At 41.2% G+C, this 7,799-nt stretch overlaps 1 pseudogene; it reads right to left on the reverse strand.

Annotated features, from left to right (window-relative positions):
* Window positions 1-3,500: 3,500 nt before the first annotated feature.
* Window positions 3,501-7,172, reverse strand: LOC143034315 (zinc finger BED domain-containing protein 5-like; annotated as a pseudogene).
* Between the last annotated feature and the right edge of the window lie 627 nt (window positions 7,173-7,799).

Below are 7,799 nucleotides of genomic sequence, written 5' to 3' on the forward strand. Positions count from 1 at the left end.
ACATTAAGAAAAAGTTGAACAATTGTCAGAATGCTGTCGTATTTAATTCTACATGCATCAAAGAAAACCTGCTTCCTTACTTCACGAATATATATATATATATATATGTATGTATATATATATAATATATGTATGTACATGTGTATATATATATATATATATATATATTTTGGTAGGAGGCCATGTTGTATACATGATTTCAAGAAATCTACAGCGACAATGGCGTTGTTGAGTTTATATTGGAGCTTTAATTTCTCTCGTGCAACAAGTTTCTGTGGTGGTTCCAAATAGATGAGAAGGTGTCCAAAAGACATTGGGTGCGGTTTTCTCTTTTTTAATTCTCCTATACGTATTTCGACCTCACTCGGTCATCCTCAGGGAGAGGTCATTTCATGTAGCCGTGATCCGTAGCGCTGCGTACGTGGAAGTAGCAACTTCCTTGTGGATTGTGGAAAGAGGTGTTATTGTTTGTGTTATGTGCGTCTACTGCTTGGGAGTGTGGTTGTGGGCATGAGTTGTATGTTAATGGAAGGTTTCTCGATGTATATGTTCACTGCTTCGGCCATCTTAAGGCGAAGGGGGTCGTGGGCTTTGTAGATTATTTTAGTGTTTTCGTTTAGTGTTTGTCTGGTGATGGTGGTTTTGTGTTCTTTTGTCATATGTGTTTTGATGGCGCCATTCTGGAGGTGGTATGAGAGTCTTTTGGAGAGGGTCATAGAAGTCATGCCAATATATGAGGAGGTGCGGTGCTGACAATCACCGACAGGGCAATCAAACTTATACACGACGTTGACTTCTTGTAGAGGATGACCGAGTAAGGTCGAAATACGTATAGGAGAATTAAAAAAGAGAAAACCGCACCCAATGTCTTTTGGACACCTTCTCAGCTATTTGGAACCACCACAGAAACTTGTTGCACGAGAGAAATTAAAGCTCCAATATAAACTCAACAACGCCATTGTCGCTGTAGATTTCTTGAAATCATGTATATATATATATATATATATATATATATATATATATAATATATATATATATATATATATATATATATATATATATGCCATGTGTGTATGCATATACTTTTAAAAACTATGTGCCTCGTTCTTTGCGAGTTGAATTTGTGTATGAATAGTTTTTCCGAAGTGAAGGCATTGTGTCCGTTGAGCGTTCTCATCAACTAAAATTCCTTGGAGTCTTCTGCTGACTTTAATGAATGTTTCTCATTATCAACAACTCCTCTCTCTCTCTCTCTCTCTCTCTCTCTCTCTCTCTCTCTCTCTCTCTCTCTCTCTCTCTCTCTTTATTCATCTATTTTTTTACCTGGCAGCGAACATAAAAAGTCTTATCATGAAGTAATTCTTGTTCGTCCGTCGTCTTTTGAAAACATGCGTGGTTTGTGTGCGCTGAGAATTCCGTCATTATCATTTCCGTTAGCTCGGCGAAGTCTCAACTTCTTCTTGTATATTCGTCTTATCTAACATACTTTTCCCTTCTCCCAATGAGAATGGATTGTTTTTCGTCTCGTCAAACATCGGAAATCATCAAGATCTCGTGTTTGTGTGTGTGTGTGTGTGTGTGTGTGTGTGTGTGTGTGTGTGTGTGTTTGTATGTGTGTGTGTGTGTATACATATACGTCTATCTATCTATATACCAAGGGAGGTAGCTAAGTCAAAGGCACCTACCTATTTCCAACCATTTCTCTCCACTCCACCACCCTTTCCAGCCCTTCCATCTCAGCTCCTCATGGATGACGGGTCATCCCTGCATCCACCAACTGCCCTGGATCAACGCAATGCAGCAAGCACAGTACATTCACAGGAAGGCCGCTTCATTTGATTGGTAACCCCTCCTCTACTTCCCCTCATGCAGCAAAAGAGAAGACGAGGAGAATTCCCTTCGAACTGAGTCAAAATATCATTCACACATAAGCACCCTCCACCTCCCATCCTCCGACCCTCTCTTCTTTGCATAACAGTATATTCCATAGACAATAATTTTCCACTCATCCCTATCTCCTGCCTGCTCCATTCCTTCCTTAACAGACATTCCCCTCTTTCTCAACACCCCCTTCACCCCATCCATCCATCTCATCCTCGGTCGTCTCCTCAAGTTCACTTCCTCACCTCCGCCTTCCACACCTCTTTTACTAATCTATCACCACTCGTTCTTTCAATGTGTCTAAACCATTCCAGTAATCTTTCATCAGCTCTATCTGCTATCTTCTTTTCCACCCCCGTTTTCCTCCTCACTCCCTCGTTTCTTACTCTATCCAGCCTAGTAACCAATACCATACTTCTAAGGCATTTCATCTCAAACATATCTTAACTTTTCCTCTCTGCCTCTCTTAAATTCCAAGTCGGCATAATCACTCCTTTATACAACCTCCTCTTTGCATCCATTCCTAGTTGCCTATTTCTCATAACACTTTTTAATCCTCCGAGGCATTTACTTGCTTCTCCCAATCTACATTTTACCTCCACATCCACTCCTTCCTTTCCTGCCACATGCGACCCCCAATACCTAAAGCTATCCACTTCCTCCAGCATTTCTCCTTTTAGACTTCCTTCCAATTCACTGCCATCTTCTACCCTTGTATATTTCATCACCTTGCTTTTACCCATGTTTACCTACAACTTTTTCCTATCGTAAACTTTCCAAAACTCCGTCACAAACTCCCTTATCCCTCCTCTGCCCCTGCTACAAGCGCAGTGTCGTCAGCAAACAACAACTGGCTCACCTCCCACTTTTCTCTATTTTCTTTAACAATATCCAGTTCCTTGCCCATTGCTCTTGTCTTTACCTCCCACATCACCCCGTCCATGTACACATTGAACAGCCATGGCGACATGGCATAGCCCTGACGCAGTCCCACCTTTACCTCAAACCCCTCACTCTCTCCATTTCCTATTCTAACACAGGATCTAATACTCGAGTAAAAACTCTTCAATATTCTTAACAGCTTTCCCTCAATCCCATATATCTGGAAAAAAACCCACAATGCCTTCCTGTCTACCCTGTCATAAGGATTTTCCAAATCCATAAAGGCACCCCAAAAATGCCCTTATCTTTTCTTAAAACTTTCTCACATATCTGCCTTACCACGAAAATCTGATCAACGCAACCCCTGCTTTTCCTAAACTCATACTTTTGCTCACCAATTACTCCCTCTTTTTCTCTCCTAATCCTCTCCATCAAAGCCTTCCCATAAACCTTACCAGCTACACTCAACACATTGATCACTCTGAATTTACTACACTCACATTTGTCCCCCTTTCCCTTGTAAAGCGGAACTATATAGGCACTCCTCCAGTCCTGTACCACTCTCCCCTCCCATAGACTAGGGCAGTGGTTCCCAACCTTTTTCAGCTTGTTACCCAATTTAGCATGCGACATTAAGCATGTTACCCTTTCACAAAATGTTGTCAACATTGATATATATGGCTAAACTAAAACACTAGAGATAATTTCTTTTATTTATTGTATTAGTACATTTTGCATCAGTGAGATGGTTGGAGTTGCATATTTGAAGCTAGTTGAGGAATTCTTGGCTTCGTGGTTGAAAGTGCCAGCCTGGCATCGTTTGCAACATTCAAGCGAGTCCTCTTTTTTGTTTTCATCCCCAGCACAGTTGAGAACCCCTTCTCGCACAGATACGTTGTTGAGAATGATACCAACAACTTCAAGGCTCTCTTGGACAGAGTTGGCGAGTCGGCTAGTCGTGAAATCCAAAAGGAATCTGCATTTTGGTTTTGGAATTCGATTTTCAAGGCTTCATTGGCTCGCATTGTGATCCACTCCTCCTTTGCAGGGAAATCATCATCATGAATGGCCTCATCAGGTACAGAGAAGGGATGAATGATCCACTGAAGTCTTGCTGTTTCTTGGTCACTCTCTGGAAAGTAGTGATGCATGCTTGTTTCAAGCCCCTTCAAATGGTCGCTCATCTCTTTGTTGATGGTCTGTAGAAGAGATCCAGTATCATGACTATTCTCCTCAATAAACTGGTCTAGGGTGGGGAACTGGGCGATCACTCCTTTCTCCAAGCGCCGAATCCAGAGTCTCAGTTTCCCCAGAAATGCAGCCACAGTGTGATGGGCATCAATGACAGTCGTGTTTCGGCCCTGGAGTTGCAGATTACCACTGTTCAGCTCCGCAAATATGTCAGCCAAGTAGCAAAGTCGAGCAAGCCACTCTTTATCAGTGAACTTGGTAGGAAAAGGAGATCCTTTTTGTTCCGGGAATTCCTGAATAGCCTTTCGGAGCTCAATGACACGATGTACAACCTTGCCTCGTGACAACCAGCGAACATCGGTGTGGTAGAGGAGAACTTGATACTGTTCTCCCATTTCCTTGCACAGCTCCTTGAATATGCGCGAATTCACATCCCTGGACTTGATGAAGTTGACGATTTTCAACACATCTTCAAACACTAACTTCAGATTACCAGGCAGGCTTTTCGATCCAAGAGAGTACCGATGAATGATGCAATGATCTACAGAAATTTCTGGATTGACAGCTTGTATGAGGCCCCGTCATCGCCGGTGCTCCATCGACGGAGACCTGGATTAAAAAGAAAAATTATTATAGATTGCGTCAGTTAGTCATTGTTACTTATCTTTTGCGTTATAATTATATGGTATTAATTTAATTATTTTGGTACTTTAGTTTTTCAGTACGACGCACGATGTTTTTTGTGTTAATCATGCACAAAATATTAGCTACACTACGGTTACTTGTACAATAAATAAAACTGTATATGACTATATGCCATGTAATTCATTGTATTTATACTAATTTAGACTTTATATAAACATCGCTCCCTACCTGTTGAACGCTGTTCCAATCCAATCCATTCTTGGTAAAGAAACTGTTGATGATATTGAAGACATCTTCTCCCTTCGTGGTTGTCAGCAGATTCTCGCATAATAGGAACTCTTCTTTAATCTTGTCCTGGTGGACGTAACGAACGAACCCAAGGAGAACAGCACAACTAGCTACATCACACGATTCATCAAATTGCAAGGAGAATTTATTATATGAGTTTTCCTTGATCTGTTGTAACTATAGACAGGATATCTGATGCCATGTCATCGACTCGTCGGCGGATTGTGTTGTTTGATAGAGATATGGTACTCAGTTTCTTCGCTTGATCATCCACACATAACTTGCTTACCATCTCTTATGTACAAGGCATAATCTGATTTTCTGCATTGGTTTGGCACTTCTGTTGTTCGGCAACTTTATATGCAACAAAGTAACATGCTTCGACCGCAGCTTGAAGTTTTTGGGCTTGAATTCCAGATGAACCGAACTGAATATTCTTCAATGCTACAGCCCGGCGCTGAAAATAAGCCTGATCCTCATTTTGAAGACTTGGATGGCACTTCTGGAGGTGAGCTGAGAGTTTTGATGAGCTTGAGGCTTTCATTTGTCAACACTTTGTGACATACCACACATTGTGGCCGATCCTCTCCACCGGATGGTAAATTCACAAAGCCATGGCAAAGAAAGGCGTCAGAGTAGGTTCGCTTTTTGGACATTTTATTGTTCAATCTGCAGAAAAAGAAAAAATGCATAAAAAAGTGTGAACACTGAGAACTTATTATTTAGTTTTTCATGGCATTCTAGATAACATTAGAAGAGCTTATTCAGCATAGGAATGATGTAAGTGTTAAAAAAAAAAATTCTGCACTCACACACTCGAATACACAGTTACACTAAAACACTAAATTACACTTCAATACACAACTCGAATATCACAAGCCAAATCCGCAACACCAAAACCTCAGTACACCACTACTGAAAAACTCATCGCAACACCTATTCAACACAATATCCGTGAATACACTGCAAAACGCGATGTACATAATTTCTCGCATGGCAGCTAACACAAGTTCACTGATGCAAGCACACACGCATACATTCGCCAGGCTGCATGTATCATGCTTGTCAGCACAAGAGCATCTTGTAGCGCGAGACTACAGTGAACGTACGCAGCCTCGCATACTCCGCTAATGCTAGCAAAACCATTGAAAACTTAAGAACCACGCATACATTATATACAAAATTAATAACACAAACTCACAGTAACAGTGGGTAAATACTAAGTATATACTGCACAGGGCAGTACACATACATACCAGCTTATGTCTACCTCGGCTGATGCTCACAGAGAAACTGGCAGTGTGAAATAGAGGCAGACTCGGGCAGTGAGTGACGCGTACTGGACTTGTCGATGAGTCATCGGGGTTACTGAGTGACTTGTGTCCTGAAGCATACTTGTGAAAATACTTTTCGGTTACCACACACTTAGCTATATATTTCTTCTTTTCTAATACTGTATATTAGTTTTTGATATTTATTGTTATTTGGTTTAGCTTTGTTACTTACTTATAATAGGTTTACTTTACAACTTAAAATACTAAGACTAAGTTAACATTAATCCTAATACCAGGTACCGCAATGCTTTCTTGATTTTCAGAATTCTTAACATTTTTCTGTCACCCCTCCATTACCCCCGAAAAATTGCTAAATTACCCCCAGGGGGTAATTTACCCCCAGGTTGGGAACCAATGGACTAGGGGATGGTGTTAGTACCAAGTTTTTGAAATACCCCCCTTAGAATATGGAGATGGTCAGTATGAGCGAGAAAATACCAATCATAAGCCGTTTAATCAAGTTCAGCACCCCCCACCCCTGTACATACGCATTGAAATTTGCACTTGCCGCCAAAAAAGCGTTTTTGACTCAAAATTGGCTCACAATATTGGTAAAGACGTAGAATATAGTAAGGAAACTCAATATCATTGACAATTTACTAGAGACAAATAATATTGTACATCAAGCACAGCAAGACCAGAATGTGTGTTCATAGTGTTCAATTTGAGTGTTCAGAGTGTGTTATTGTTCACCAACAGTGTCAACAGATATGTTCATGGCCTCATTAAAGTCATTCATTATCACCTCTGCGTTGGAGGTAATGTTCTTCAGGTACAGTTTCAGGTTCACTGCATAGGTGTTGATTGGAAGCTTGATTTCAGCAGGGAAAGTGACGTGTCTCGGGCACAGCAAACCTCCAGGTACAGGCGTTCTACCTTTGTGTACTGGTTGTTGTCAGTGTCTGCTACATACTCATCTACTGCAGCAGCTGAGGTGAATGGTCCTTCCATTCTTTTCAGCTTGTCCAGGTCTTTGTTTTTTCTGGATCCATCTGAGTGATAGCATTCTGTGCAGACTCATCATAGTCTCCAAAGGCAAAGATATCGCCCTTATGCCTCTGAAAGCCCGTTGCCAACTTGGGAAGGATCATCTTTAGGAGCTTAATGACCTGGAGTTGGAATGACGTTGCTACTATGAGTATGGTATCACAGACGTCCTTATCATACTTTGTATACTGGAAGCTTTCCTGGGATATAAACTTGAAGGCTGGTTCCTGTGTATACGTACCATATATACGTGAGCATACACCCAGTCATATGACCCACTTACATCCTCACCCCAACCTCACACTGTTTCCTGTCTCGAGATTGCTGAGCTGAGCATCACGAGGTCCAATGCAACACACATCTCGCTGACCCAAGCAATCTCTAGCATCGCGACCACCAGGCAACACACACACACACACGAACGCACACTTATAAGTGCAGTCGACCACCAACTCATAACATTACAGAAAAACCCAATAACAACGAGCTTTTCCCCCTTGGAAATATTATATAATAAATAAATGGGATGTAATTAGTAATTAAGTATGAGAATATTGGTTGTGGGAGGCCGAATACTCCCATTGAAAACAG

This window comes from Oratosquilla oratoria, chromosome 17 (genome assembly GCF_046742065.1).
Source record: "Oratosquilla oratoria isolate Oo_2021 chromosome 17, ASM4674206v1, whole genome shotgun sequence".
Classification (NCBI taxonomy): domain Eukaryota; kingdom Metazoa; phylum Arthropoda; class Malacostraca; order Stomatopoda; family Squillidae; genus Oratosquilla; species Oratosquilla oratoria.